Source organism: Pinus tabuliformis, chromosome 6 (genome assembly GCF_031772625.1).
Source record: "Pinus tabuliformis cultivar Carrire ecotype Pingquan chromosome 6, CPIR1, whole genome shotgun sequence".
NCBI lineage: Eukaryota > Viridiplantae > Streptophyta > Pinopsida > Pinales > Pinaceae > Pinus > Pinus tabuliformis.
Window position 1 is genome coordinate 1,403,020,822 of NC_142292.1, and position 15,593 is coordinate 1,403,036,414.

Sequence of the window (15,593 nt, forward strand, 5' to 3'; positions counted from 1 at the left end):
ACGAGGTACCATGGTCCAAAACCATAGGTTCAAATACCAAGGACTAACTACCATGGACCAAAGGTAAGTTCTCCAACATATACGCGCTTTTCCTTGCATGAAAGTGCGTGAACTTTTTCTCTACATGAAATAAACTTTTCTCTGCATAAAAGTGCGTGAACTTTTCTCTACATGAAATAAACTTTTCTCTGCATAAAAGTGCGTGAACTTTTCTCTACATGAAATAAACTTTTCTCTGCATAAAAGTGTGTGAACTTTTCTCTACATGAAATAAACTTTTCTCTGCATATAAGTGCGTGAACTTTTCTCTACATGAAGGAAACTTTTATCTTCACGAAAGAAACTTTTATCTTCATGAAAGTGCGTGAACTTTGCTGCACTATAATTTATCATCTGAGATGAGTGGTTTGCCATCAATTACAACATATGTATCATAATGCCAACAATCTCCCCCTTTGGACTTGATGGCAACAACAACCAATCACTCTCCCCCTTTGACATCAAGGGCAAAGGGTGACCCAAGATATTCTCTTTCCTAGAAAGGCATTCCGCTGTTCATACTCCCCCTGAGTACCTGTTGAAATCTCTGAATGAGCTCCCTCTTTGTATATTCCAAGGTGTACCAATCTGTTCATTCTACATGCTGAAAGCTCTACTCTTTCTTAATTGTGTTGTTCATGCTCCCCCTGACTATAGGAACGATCTGCAAAAGATGTTCTCCAAGAACATGACTCTATACATCATACGTGACCTTCCTAGCACCAAATACTCATACATACATCCATCTCCCAACCAAGTGGGGATATACCAGAAAATGACAACCAAGTACATTACATCATTCATCCCGGGCATAGTGGGGAAACCAATATGACTGAAATATTTCATCAAATGACTACAATAGATAGAGACACACTATTACATCATGAGTCTTGATATGACCTTTACATCGAATGATATACATGACATTTATAACAGAGACCAAACACCTAAATAAGATCATGATAAACATCAGCAACGACACTGAATGATCTGCTTCATAGCATCTGTCACCAGCAACTTGTATTAGTGCATGAATCATCAAGGTATGTTCGTATCAACTCATCCTTTTGAACAGAATTCTGTATATACAGAATCATTCTATCATATGTGAGAAACACCATAGCCATCCAGATCTGCATGGACCAAGTATCATCAATTGGGAATATCAATCAACATATGTACGAAACAACCTATCATCATAAAGGTAAGAACTCATCATCATCAAGTCTCCAACAATGCAACTTTGAATAATCATCCATGTATCCAACCAACAATCCTTATCCATATATGTGCCAAGAACAATAGGAATCCTGCATCATAACTGTAATATATGATCTTTATGCATATGAAGACAACAGCATATGAGTGACTCATCATCAAGTAAAGAAGATGTGAATTCAAGCTAAGTACTTCTCCTTATCCTTATGAAGATCACCATTAGAGGATCAACCACAAGTCTGATAACAACTATGTAACCCCAAGAATCATCTGAACAACTCATAACCATATCATAGCAAGATGAATCATTTATCCACATAAGCATCATCACCAAGGACTATTAACCATAATGACAACAATGCATTAAAAGCATATGCTCCCCCTAAACCTGTGCCATCTTGTTTACTGTCAGATCTGATCATTCATATCAGCAAGAAGTATCAATACATCATCATTATCAACTTAGAAACAAAACACTTCTAACCATCAAGTCATTTCCACACATCATCAGCAAATTGTAACCATTATCAAACAGCGCAAATAATAAACCGAACCATGACTGATCCTTTTCCTGAACCTGTCCCTACTGCCTTTCCTCAAACAATCATATACGCGACTATGCCATAACCAACTCGTGTATATACGTGACTTCTCTTTAAGAAACTTGTGTATGAGATTTAGGACACTGAAGTTTTACACTTCCAGCTCCCTCTAATTCTGTTATGTCTGTATGTTGTGCTGTGCCACCTCTTTCTGACTGTACTTCTTTCTTCTTCCACATCTTCAAGTGTGATGATGATGTTTTCTCCTTTTGGTATGGTGCCCATACTTTGTTCCTGTATTCCTTAGCTATATGTCCAAGCTTGTTACATGCATAACATCTTACATGTTTCATATTCCTCCTGTAGCAATCAGCAGCTTTGTGACCAAACAAATTGCAAGAAAAACAATATCCATTGAAGTACCTTGACTAAGATGATCTGTTTGTTTGATGATCTTGAACCCTTCTTCTTCTACATCTGGCTGCAACATGTCCAAGGTTATGACATACATAACGTTCAACATTATTCATAGGAGGAGTAAAAGATTTTCTTTGAAGAATTTCTTTCCTTGGTTGATGATGAGATTGAACTTTCATCTCTCTTATCTCCTTGTTGATCATTTTAGATTTCTCTTTAGAGTTCCTTGCCTCACCTTGTGAACTAGATTCACCTTCAACAGATTCATGAAAGCCAAGACCAGTTTTGATAGCAGGAGATCTTTGACTATTAAGAATATCATCCAAGACTTCAGTACTATCTTGAAAACGTAAGAGCTTATCCTTTTCTTCTAATTTACTTTTCAAGATATTTACCTCAACCTGAAGTTGTTCTTCTTTTTCTAGATATTGCTTCTTCATGTCTTCTTCAGCTTTCCTTTCTTCTTCCAACTGATGCTTTAGCTTGAGAATCTCCTTTTCTTGTTCTTCATTCAGATCTTGTTGCATTTGATGAATTCTGAAGGCACATTCTAGCTGAGATTTTAAGCCGATAACTTCGTTTCCCTGTTTTTCAATATCTTGGACTAGATCTTTATTCTGCTTCTTTGATTCTTCAAGATCTTCCTTTAGAGAGCGGATCGTGGCTTCAAGACTTTCATAATAACTGGATCTATCTCTGAGTTTCTTGATGGTTGTGTTCTTTTCATTGACTTCATTTCTTAGAGATGTTGCTTCAACCTGCAACTTTTGATATTTCTCCTTGAATAACTCTCGTTGAGCCTTTTGTCTAGTAACAGCTTCTTTGAGGGCACCACTCTTTATGTTCAGAAGTCTTTCTTGTTCACTAATTTTGTTTGTCAGCCTGTTAAATTCTGCTTCTATTTGATATCCTTCTTCCTCACCCATAAGAGCACATTCAGTTGTTTCGTTATCACTTCCATCTTTTCCAAATGGATAGATAGCTGGAACATCAGAGGATAGCAAATTCATACCTGATAGTTCATCTTCATTCTGAAATGATTCCGAATCTGAATCTGAATTTGAAGAGCTTCTTATACCTAATCCCCAATCGATTCTCCCACTGTCATAGTTCTTCTGAGGTGTCTTCTTCTTCTTATGAGCTTTCTTCTTAAGCTTCTTTCCCATTGTTCCACGGATCTCCTTCAAGCGATCAAGCTTTTACCAAAGGACCTGCTCTGATACCAATTGTTGGAAATAATATTGAGAGGGGGGGGTGAATCAGTATTATCACATCAATAAAACTTTTTCATTTCCATATTCAGATTCATATATGCTACTTCCACAACTTCTTATGATTCAGTTAGTTGATCCTTAATGAGTGCATTAGAACATTATCAACCATATTAACAGTAAACAAGTGCAGTAAAATAGAACAGATCATCACACATAAGCCACACACATGAACACCATGATATAAGGTGGAAACCCAATGTGGGAGAAAACCACCTGGTGCAATATGTCTCTATCTTCTTTTAATAAGAAATTCCTTTTACAATGATTTTGTATTGGTGCAGTCCTTTACCAGTATGCAGGCTACAACCTGCAGAGAGCTACAACTCTCTCTCTCGTTTTCCAGTCTCTCCTGGAAGGGAGCTACAACCCCCTACTTCTTTTCTTTCAAGGACCACTTTTCATTAATTTTCAGACTGGATCCAAGAACATCAAAAACCCATCAACTACACTTGCATCATCAATCAGTGCTTTCACCAAAGCCAACCTGTATACAGATCTGCAAATATTTCCTTATAACTTTGCAGTATACCCAGATCATAACATGTGTACAATAAAACATGCATCAATAATTCATTCTTTCAAATATTTAGTTAACCCAGATCATTAGATTTATAGATCAAGCGTGTGCCACATATCACAGATCAAAATCATATAGAGATACCACTATTCCAGCCTTAAGATTTTGACCCATCAATAGAACTTATCCTTCTCCTTACGCTCAGGTTCCTTCTTCATTCAGATCCAGATCTGCACCATAACCCAATCACAATATTCCAGATCTAGCACTTTATCAGATATTCCATAAATCAGAAGATGCTTTGCCAAATGATCTCCTTCCTCTTTTATAGCCTTAGTCCTTTCTCAATACCACGGTCCAAAACCATACGATCAAAACACTATTGGACTAATACCATGAACCAACCATGAAAGTGCGTGAGATCAACACTTTTGGATGCAATACCACGGGCCAAAACCATAGGATCAAAAACTGTCGGACTAATACCATGAACCAACCATGAAAGTGCGTGAGATCAACACTTCTGACGAGGTACCATGGTCCAACACCATGGGTTCAAATACCAAGGACTAACTACCATGGACCAAAGGTAAGTTCTCCAACATATACGTGCTTTTAATTGCATGAACAACCCAATACTTGGGATCAACACTTCTGACGAGGTACCATGGTCCAAAACCATAGGTTCAAATACCAAGGACTAACTACCATGGACCAAAGGTAAGTTCTCCAACATATACGCGCTTTTCCTTGCATGAACAACCCAATACTTGGGATCAACACTTCTGACGAGGTACCATGGTCCAAAACCATAGGTTCAAATACCAAGGACTAACTACCATGGACCAAAGGTAAGTTCTCCAACATATACGCGCTTTTCCTTGCATGAAAGTGCATGAACTTTTTCTCTACATGAAATAAACTTTTCTCTGCATAAAAGTGCGTGAACTTTTCTCTACATGAAATAAACTTTTCTCTGCATAAAAGTGCGTGAACTTTTCTCTACATGAAATAAACTTTTCTCTGCATATAAGTGCGTGAACTTTTCTCTACATGAAGGAAACTTTTATCTTCATGAAAGAAACTTTTATCTTCATGAAAGTGCGTGAACTTTGCTGCACTATAATTTATCATCTGAGATGAGTGGGTTGCCATCAAGTACAACATATGTATCATAATGCCAAAAATCAAGAAAGATAAGGAGAAATGAAAAAGGAAAAAGGATACAAAAGAAGAAACCATAGGCTTCCAAAACTTGAGAAGTTCTAGACTCCAAGGCAAAGTGAAGAAGGTGAAATCAAAAGAGGTCTAGTTTATAAATTTAGAGGAAGAAACTCCAACTTAGTCCCCTGATAGTATTCCATATGAACAAAGTCCACAGAACTCTCCTCTACAAAATTTTGAAGGCAACCCAAGAAGAGCTTCTCCTGGCATTGATCCAATACAACAGCAAATCTATGACTACATAGAGTCATTAGAGAAAAAGAGTACGTTAGTAGACCCAAGGACTTCAGCTAATCCAAAGCAGCCTGCCACCTCACAAGAAACTCTAATTAGCTCTCTCAAACAAGATATCTATGAGCTAGAAATTCTAAACAGACACATCAAAAAAGAAAATGAAAATTTGAAGGAACAGAATAAGGTGGATAGAGATATTCATGATAACACCATGCTACACTTGGGATTATGGCACAAGAAGAGCAAAAACCTGAAAAAGAAAAATATGAAGCTGAACAGGGCACTTATTAACCTCAAGTAGAGATTTCTCATGAGGAAGCCAAGGATGGCAGTTGGTGCAAATAAAAGCAAGAAGAGGAAGTTGGATGTGTTGGCTGAAGTATCAGAACAAATGCAATAGGAGGAGGAAGTTCACAATTTTGATTACATGGGGACATGCAATGCTTTTGCAGTGGGGGTATGTTGAGCCTCAAAACTGCCCTTTCCTTAACAACTCTTCTCCTCCCTTTTCTTTATTTTTCCATGAAGAAAATGCATCCCTGTCATCAATAATTAGTATACATTTAAGGAGAACATTTTAGTGATTTACATGTTATGCTTTTATGTTTTGTTGTTTGAATAAGTTTTTGTCTTTTAGCTACGGAATGCAGCCTATTCTGTACCTAATCGGCTGTTCCGCAGCTACTTCCATGCTTTAACAGGTTCCAGGTGTCAGAAGGAGAAACTAGCTACATGGGCAGCTTCGAAAACATCATGACATGTATCATGTCCTATTCACCTAAACCAGGTCGACAAGGAATATGGTACAAGACTCCGATCAAAGGAGAAGTCAAACGTAGAGACCAAAGGCAAAGAGGACTCTGTTTTGTACACGTTTCACAGTGATGGGATCCGAAACAACTTCCTGAACCCACGGACTCCAACAACCATCTGTGCAACTGAATCCAACAACCATCACCTTAGATTTATGTCTCCAGAAGCCGAGGAAGAGAATTTTGTGTGCCTGTCTGCTACGTGTTTTTGGCTATAGCTTATTTTTCTCTACAAACAGTTGTATAATTTTCTTATAAATATCTGTGTGAAGAAAGTAGAACCAGTTCGAATTTTCTCATGTATTAAGCTCAGACTACTGCTCTGTAATTTTGAAAACTCATTTCCTGTGTTTTTAATATAAATACCATGTGTTTTATGGACATCTGAAAGCGTTTCTTGGAGTTTTGATTGAGTATGCATAACCTGGGCAGTTGTAGAGGTTCCCTGCGCTGACTGAGGCTTCATTTCATTTTGTTTTGTCTTTTCTATTTCAAACTGTAAATTTACCATTCATTCTCATACTGTTTATAACCATTTACTAACCTTGTTTATAATGTAGTCTTTATCATTTTCTTACTAACGCAGAATAGCTTCTTTCAATGCAGAATAGTTCTTTTTGCTTAATTTCTTTCTAGTTTCTTATCAGTAGTTAGAAGTTGAATTCAGTAGTGCAGAGTAGTTTGTTTCATTTGTTGTTTCATTAGTCTTTAGGCTTTCAATTAGACTGATCAGTGTCATTACTATTCTTGCCATTTTATTACTAGTTTAGTGACTCATGGTGTAGGTGAATGTTTCTAAAAAGCCCTTCTAGTTGATGATTCATCTTAAACTAAGTGGTTGAATACTTCATTTATGCAATGAGTCTTTTATGCGTTTTTGCATTTATTTTCTCTTAGAATATTGAAGTACAGAATTCCTCAAAATGTCATCCCAAGGAAGTTTGTCTTCCAAAATTGAGAGGCAGAGTAACTAAGTATTTCATTTAGTTTTGTTGCAATTTCACTTTCAGTTTTTCATTAAGTTTTGTTTCTGCAATAGACTAAACAGTAGTTGTAATCTCACTTTCAGTTTTAGTATTACATTTAGTTTTTGTTCTTGTAACAGATTAGACAATAGTTGCAATTTCATTTTCAGTTTTTCAGTTTTCCATTTAGTCTTGTTTTTGTAATTGAATAGACAGTGGTTGCAATTTCACTTTTTAAGTTTGTAGCTCATGATTTGGAAATAATGATATGATTAGAGATAAAAACTCTGTTTCCATTTCTTGATTAAACTTTTCTTCCAAATCTCACTTAAGCTCTTTTTTTAGTTCTCATTTCTTTAGGTCCTTAACAGTCTTCACAGAAGTTAGATTTAGGATTTTGACAATCACATTGTAAATCATTAGGGACTAAAGAACCAAAAACCCCCAAAACAACATAAAATACAAAAACAGTGAAGTAAGAAGGGTCATCTAGCACATATAGTGCACTACACTTCATCAGTTTACGATAACCGAATTGATCATTTATGTAGAGCAATTTAGGACACTAAATTAACCAAACAGAAATTCAACATACGACTTAGTTTTCGTACCAATAAGAGTCCTATAGAAAATTCGTAAATGAATTGAATCATCATTTAAGGAGTTAGATGAGCACCATTAATGATATATCATAACATGAGTAGACAAATCTTCTCCAGGATTTTCATTGAATTTTGGAATATTGCTTGGCAATTTGGTAGGAATGGTTAGCCACCAAGGAGAATGACAAATAGGTTCATTTGTTAGTCGAGTTAAATTTTGTAATTCGAGGGTTGCCACGAATGGAAACTACCTATTAAAATCTAGTGGAGGATATCCTGGGTATGACAGAATGGGTTGAGCAACTAGAATTTGCATGCGAGGATAAGGTATTCCTTGGTAGCATAATCCATAACCAGTAGTGTCATGAAAATACTTAAAACCCTATTTACTATTGTCCAATGCTCTTTGGTTTTGACATATACCTGCTCAACACTCCCATGTGACATGTGCAATGTTTGGTCTATTACAAACCATTTCATACATCAAACTTCCCACCACACTGGCATATGGGACATGGGACATGTCCTCTTCCTCTTCTTGTGTCTTGGGACACTGTTTTGCAAATAATTTTACACCTACATGAATAGGTGCCTTTATTGGTTTACATCCCTATATATTAAACCTTTATAAACTTGTCTCTACATATTTATTTGATTTAACTAAAGTGTTGAAAATAATACTGAGAGGGGGGGGTGAATCAGTATTATCAAATTCTTTTTCAACTTATATAAATATTAGCATATCTGACTAATGAAACTTGTGTATACCTTCCTGACTTATAATTTAATTTATTCTTCAGATATTGATCATTAATCTGTGGGTCAGAACCATATAACAGTAAGCAGGAACAGAAAAGTAGAGCAGACAATCACACAAGGAACACAAGATATAAGGTGGAAACCCAATGTGGGTGAAAACCACCTGCTGTAATATGTCTATATCTTCTTTCAATTAGAAACTTCCTTTTACAATGATTCTGTACTGGTGCAGTCTTATACCAGCACGCAGGCTTCAACCTGTAGAAGGCTACAACCTTCTCTCGTTCTCCAGACTCTTCTAGAAGGGAGCTACAACCCCCTTAGCTCTTGTACTAGCTGAGGTACTAGTACGTAGGTGCTGACCTACAGAAGACTTCTCTTTTCTTCCAAGGACCATGTTTCATAAATTTTCAAACTGGATCCATGAATATCAATCAAACATCAAATAGATCTGCAATCAACCAACTTCCTTGTACAAATACTGAAACAATAACTTCTCAGAACACAGTACCAGTAACCAGACACCAAGTCAGAACCCTGAACACTGTAGAAATAGACAAAAGCAGCTAAAACATATTTCAAGGGAAAAGTCCGCAACTTCACCAATAGAAACCTGTGTACGTCTGCAGTATTCCCTTCTTTACCCTGCGGGTATCCGCACCTCCTCTGTGTCGATCCTGCGGTATCTGCACCTATGTTTTTCCAGAACTGCGGGTATCCACACCTGCGCTGTGTCGAGCCTGAGGGTATCCGCACCTGCGCTGTGTCGAGCCTACAGGTATCCGCGCCTGCGCTGTGTCTAGCCTGCGGGTATCCGCGCCTGCGCTAAGTTGGGCCTGCGGGTATAGAAATTTATCAGACTTCAATTATCCCCAGATTATCAGATTTATAGATCTGATCACGTGCCAAAGATATCTCGACCCCTCAGTAGATTCGTCTTGTAATGCTCAGGTTTCTCCTTGATTCAAATCCAGCTCACCAACCGATCACCAATATTTCAGATCTTGCTCATCTCTAGATATTCAACACATTAGTTGCCCAGCCAAATGATCTCCTTTCCTTTTTATAGTCTAGGCCTTACTCAAACCATGGTCCAAAACCATAGAGATCCAATACTAGGGACCTAATACCTGGGTTCAATACTTTAGATGCAAAACCACGGACCAAAACCATAGGATCAAAAATGTCGGACTAAATACCATGGACCAACCATAAGATTTCCCACGTGCGCTCATTTCTCTGCATGAAAGTGCGTGTTCTTTACGTCCGCACTTTTTGTTCGGAGCACCTGTGTACATGTCCGTGGCTTTGTGAATAGGAGCCTGCGGGTATCTTATTTTCTACTATTTTGAGAGTCTGAACTTGTGATCTGCTATTTGAGTGAGTTTCCATCAAGGACAACACTGATGACATCGAGCCAAACCTGCCAATCCTGTGTCATAATGCCAACACAAAGTTTCCTATTTTTCTGATATTTTTTAATTTCCATTCCTAAAATGACTTTTTTGGCACTAAGATCTTTCATTTCAAATTTTGATGGAAACTAAGTTTTCACTTCATGGATGATTTCCTTGTCATTTCTTATCAACAACATATCATCGACATAAAACAACAAATGAATAATATGATAACCAACTAACTTGAAATACACATAGTGATCTATTTTTCTCCTTGTGAAGACAAGTCCCAATATATTAGTATCAAAATTTTTATACCACATACTTGATGATTGCTTTAACCCATACAGGGAATTTTTCAATGTGTGTACCAACTCTTTCTTCCCTAGTAAAACCTTCCAGTTACTTCATGCATATTTATTCTTCCAAATCCCTATGTGGGAATGTTGTCTTCACATCCATCTATTCTACTTCAAAATCAAAAGCATAGATAAAATAAATCTAATAGAATTTAACATGTGATTTATTCTAGATGGAAAGTCCACTAGATCCTAAGCCTCGTTTTTGTCTAAGGATGGCATTTCTTCAACGATGGTATTTTTCTAGAGTTTCTCATCCTATGAATCCAATACCTCCCTAAAATTTATAGGATAATGATTAGTAATAAAAAAATGAAATTTTGAAACAAAAATTGGGTGGAGTAGACTTTTCTAGTTGTCTAGTATTTACTGGACTAATCTCTTCAATACCAAAGTATGTAGTTCTTCTTCTTCTTCTCATTTGTATTCTTCTATAGTGTCTGATTAATCATCTTTTAATTCAAAATCTATCTTTCCTAGTTCTTTCTTCCTTGATGGGACTTATTGTTCCATAACATATTTGACTTCTCTAAGTAATACATATTGACAATACACTATCTTCTTAGTATTTGGGTTCCAAATGTTATAACCTTTAAACCATATTTATATTCAATAGAGATACTCTTTTCAACTTTCTTATCTAGATTACTCTAATTCTCCTTTGGAACATGTACATAAGCATCATAACCTAATATATTGATATGTTTAAAAGAAGGTTTCTTACCAGTCTATACCTCATGTGAAGTCTTATAATCTAACACTAATTAGAGTGATCTATATACTTGGTAACATGCAGTTTCCACTGCCTCTACTGAAAATTATTGTCCTAACTCGACACCAATGAGCATGCTCCTTGATTTCTCCATCAACATTGTGTTCATCCTTTCTCAAACTTCATTCTACTAAGGTGTGTATGGAGTAGTCTTCGGTATTTCTATACCCCACTTCTTACATAATTCTTCGAATTCATTCCCACAAAATTCTCCATCGTTATTTGTGCTCAATGCATTAATTTTCTTCTCTGCCTAATTTTCCATAAGAGCCTTAAACTCTTTGAATTTTTCGAATACTTTAGATTTTTTCTTGAGGAAATAAATCCATATATTCCTCGATAATTCATTTGTAAATGAGATATAGTACACATATTTACCTAGTGATGGAACCAAGATGTCCAAATACATCACTATGCACTAACTATAATATTCCCTTTAACCTCATAGAATTAGAGTAGAATATTACTTTATTGTTTTTCCCATATAAACAATGTTTGTAGAAATTAAAATCTAGAAGAAATTATACATTCCTTCTACAGTACCATTACTATGTAATACTTGAAGGTCTTTCTCTCTAATTTGTCCCGGTATTTGATTCCACATCAGAGTCTTTTCTCTAAATGTTGCATGAGTTTTTCCTTCTTCTTCTTCTCCACTCTTAGGAACAATGGAACTATTGTACCCATGAATAACAATGTTTCCCAATAAATGATGTAGAGTTTGAATTCAAACTCCATTGAAAAATACATATTGCTCCTCGAATCATCTCGCAAGTATCCTTTTCAAACATTATTTTTACACCTACATTGCTCATATTTCTTACAAAAATCAAATTTATGGCCAATCTTAGAATGTGCAGAACATCAGGGAGTGTTCTAATTCTTCCACCCATGGGCTTCAATTTGAATTTCCCTCATCCTATGAATCTAGTTTTTTAGTCATCTGCTACGAAAATATCACTACTATCATATCTTTCATATTAACAGAACCACTCCCTATGAGGAGTCCTATGAAAGGATGCACTTGAGTTGACTAATCATGCCTCATGGTCTACATGTGTAATTTAAGAATATAAATACACATCGCTTCCTTCATATGAGGAAATTTTTACTTTTGTAGAAGGAGCATCATATGATCCCTTGCCTTTCTCAAAAATTTTGGATTTATAACCTTTCTTGCAATCCCATACTTTTCCACATCTCTAACATACCTTTATAAATTTTCCTAGAGATTTGGATCTTCCTCTATATTTAGATCTTGCACTCAAGGACTTATTTTTATTTCTATTCTCGTTGCATCCTCTCACCATTGTGTTCTGAATTTCCATATTTTTCCATCTCATCTCCTATGATAACAAGGATGAGATTGTATTATCAAAACTTAAAGTAGTTGAATTACTATCTATGGAAACAACCAAACTATCCCATAAGTTTGGTAAAGAACACAACAAATCGATGCACTTAACTTCATCTAAAATTTTAATATCAATAAATAATAACTAACTTACCACAATTTTCAATGCATTCACGTGCTCTATCACCAAGTCTCCATCCTTCATCCTTAGGTTATACAACGTTTTTTGTAGGATTTGTTTTTAACAATGGATTTATACTAATACATCCCTAAGTTTTTCCACAATGCCTACATTGTAGCTTCTCTTAAAATATTCAATAATATTGAATCTGAGAGACATAAACTTATTGTTCTCTTTTCCTTTCTATCCAACTCGATAAAGTCTTATGTTGACATCCCTATTGGTGCAGTTCTTAGATCCACAACAATCAACTAATCATTGTCCACCATTATATCTTCCATTTTGAGCTTCCACAACTCAGAACTCCCCTCGTTGAATTTCTCAATATTATTAAACTAATCGACATTTTCCTTCACTAATAGAATCAGTTTCACAAATATCCCCACTATAGCAGTGTCTACCACAAGCCTACGCAAAAACCCTTAGCCACAAAATTGAAGCCATAATTGTTATAATAACAAATGTACTTTTTAACCATACAATTAATTGTTGAAAAGGACTCTTAATAAAATAGAAAAGATACAATGGAAAACACACACATTTATATAGATGTTTTATCTTGGAAACCCAAACCAGGAAAACCAATAGGATTTTCCAATATATTCATCTTTATATATATATATATATATATATATCCTACAACATCCTTAAACCTCCAATCCATCTACCATAGATTAGAATGCAATCATAGTTCCTTAACTGAAGCTAAAAAACCATGGGAAAAAACACCATGCCCCAAAAAACCACTAAAGGTGAAAACCATGCACTAAAAATCGCTAAAAATTAATGCAAAAAACCATCCATTTTTTGGGGGGTGCTACCCCTAAACCACAATGTAAGGGATCTTTTTCCCCCTTGCAAACCCCTCGAATAGGGGGGGTTGCCCCCCCCGCCACCACGACCTCATTATATGCCTGACACAAAATACAACACATGGGGATAATTGTACAAACAATATAACACATACCCAATAATAAGTGTTGTGTGGACTGTTATATGGAATTTTCACTTCTGTAGACAAAAATGAATTTCGTAGATCTAGTGATTTTATCTAGAATAACAGAGGACAAAAATAATCAATGTTTTCCTTTGAGATATTGGAATACGGAAAAGTAACCTACCTAAAATTCGTAGCAAGTCCTTATTTTCTCTTTGCTTGTAAGCTCCAATTCTAGCTCCACGTGCTATAAACGAAACTTGCAACAATTACTAAAACAAGCAAAGGAACTACAATATCCACATAGCATAATCCAATATCTCTATTCAATGAGTCAACATGGCATTGAAATATAAGAGCATAGTCATAACACAAGTATAGGGAAACATTATGCTTTTTGTATTAATAAATAAAGGAGAGAGTTACAGCCATATATAGAAGTTGACTTTGTAAATGTGTCTCCCCACTTGAATTTTCCTTCCTTGTCAAAAAGAAAACCTTCACACTCAACCCTAATGCAATCAGATGATGATTCCTTAAGCTAAAAGCAACATCGAGATGCCACTAGCAATCTCCAAAGGCCAACCCAAACTCTATGGGAGGCAGTAAATTTATAAGGTAAACCGGGTAGTTTAGGATTTACCAATATAGGCTTAAGATCCACTTATGAGGGAGGATAAGCTCAAGGGATAAGAGATAAGATCATTAGAGTAGGATCATATAGGAATTCGAGATCTCTATCCACAGTAAATGGTTAAAACCACCTTAGAATATTTTGGAAGAGGAATATTCAAAATTATTTTTTAATTTTCCTGAATTTCTAGAATCAACGCACCTACAAAATGGAGCAACATGCATTGGTCAGCGTTGATGCTCAGGTATGCAACTTCCACCCAACACTGGTGGACAAGAACATAGGGTGCGTTGGGCATAAAAGTGTGGTTTTGGAGCAAATAGACCCAAAAACTCATATTTTTTCGAGAAATGATGCTTAGAGTTTTGCAAATGGATTATGACAAAGTGCTAATGGATTTTCATTGATCCTATTTGCAGGCCTTTTGGTCTGATGTAACAAAATGGCTTGTAACAGGTTCCCCCCTAAAGTAAAAAGTCAGAAGCAGTGGCTGAGGACTGGATTTCTTTACCTTGTGACAAGTTCAGATCAAGAACAAATTGGTTGAGATCATCATCTGTTACAATACATATTATCATCATGATATCATTGCTGAGGGAGGCATACCCATGCTCAGTATATAAGCCAATATTACATGTACAATGATTAAAGAATCATTTTCCACTAATGACAGAGTGTGGTTCCATGCTTGGATGATTGTCTTAATGATCAGAGCCATCATACTTTGTAATCTTGTATGAATCCTAAAATCATAGCCCAGATGGATGGAACTAGACACCATCTAAGTACCAGCCAATGATGTAAGTCATTAACAGACAAAAGAGAAACCACCAATGATGTTAATGTTTCTCAAGGTACTATAGTACAATCTATGTGGTGCGAATGGATGAGTTGAAATTGAACACAACAAAGAATCTTCTAGTCAAAGGCTAATGATGAGGATCTATCGTCAAGGGTAAGGAAACTTGTCATTGATGTATGCAAGCTCCAAGGTACCAAAGGGAGTTTCTAAGTCAACTTCCTAGATAATGAGTTGATGTTGACAAGAAGAAATCCATCGCATTAGGGCCTTGATGTATCCCCCATCAATGACACAAAACGGGTATCAAGATTTGAGACAGAATGATGTTGATGAAGGATGGTTCAGGAATGACAAACATGAATGAAGGCTCAGTATTGTAGCAGATATTAATTGAAATAATTATCTTGAACATATCGATGAAACTTTTTATGGAGTTGGAAACATTGACTCAAAACAAAATACGGAGGCTTTTGATATGGTGTGATTAACCAAAGAGGCAAGCAGATTTTCCAAGCCAACAGTCACGGAGATGAAGTAAAAGAGTGTCATGTTCA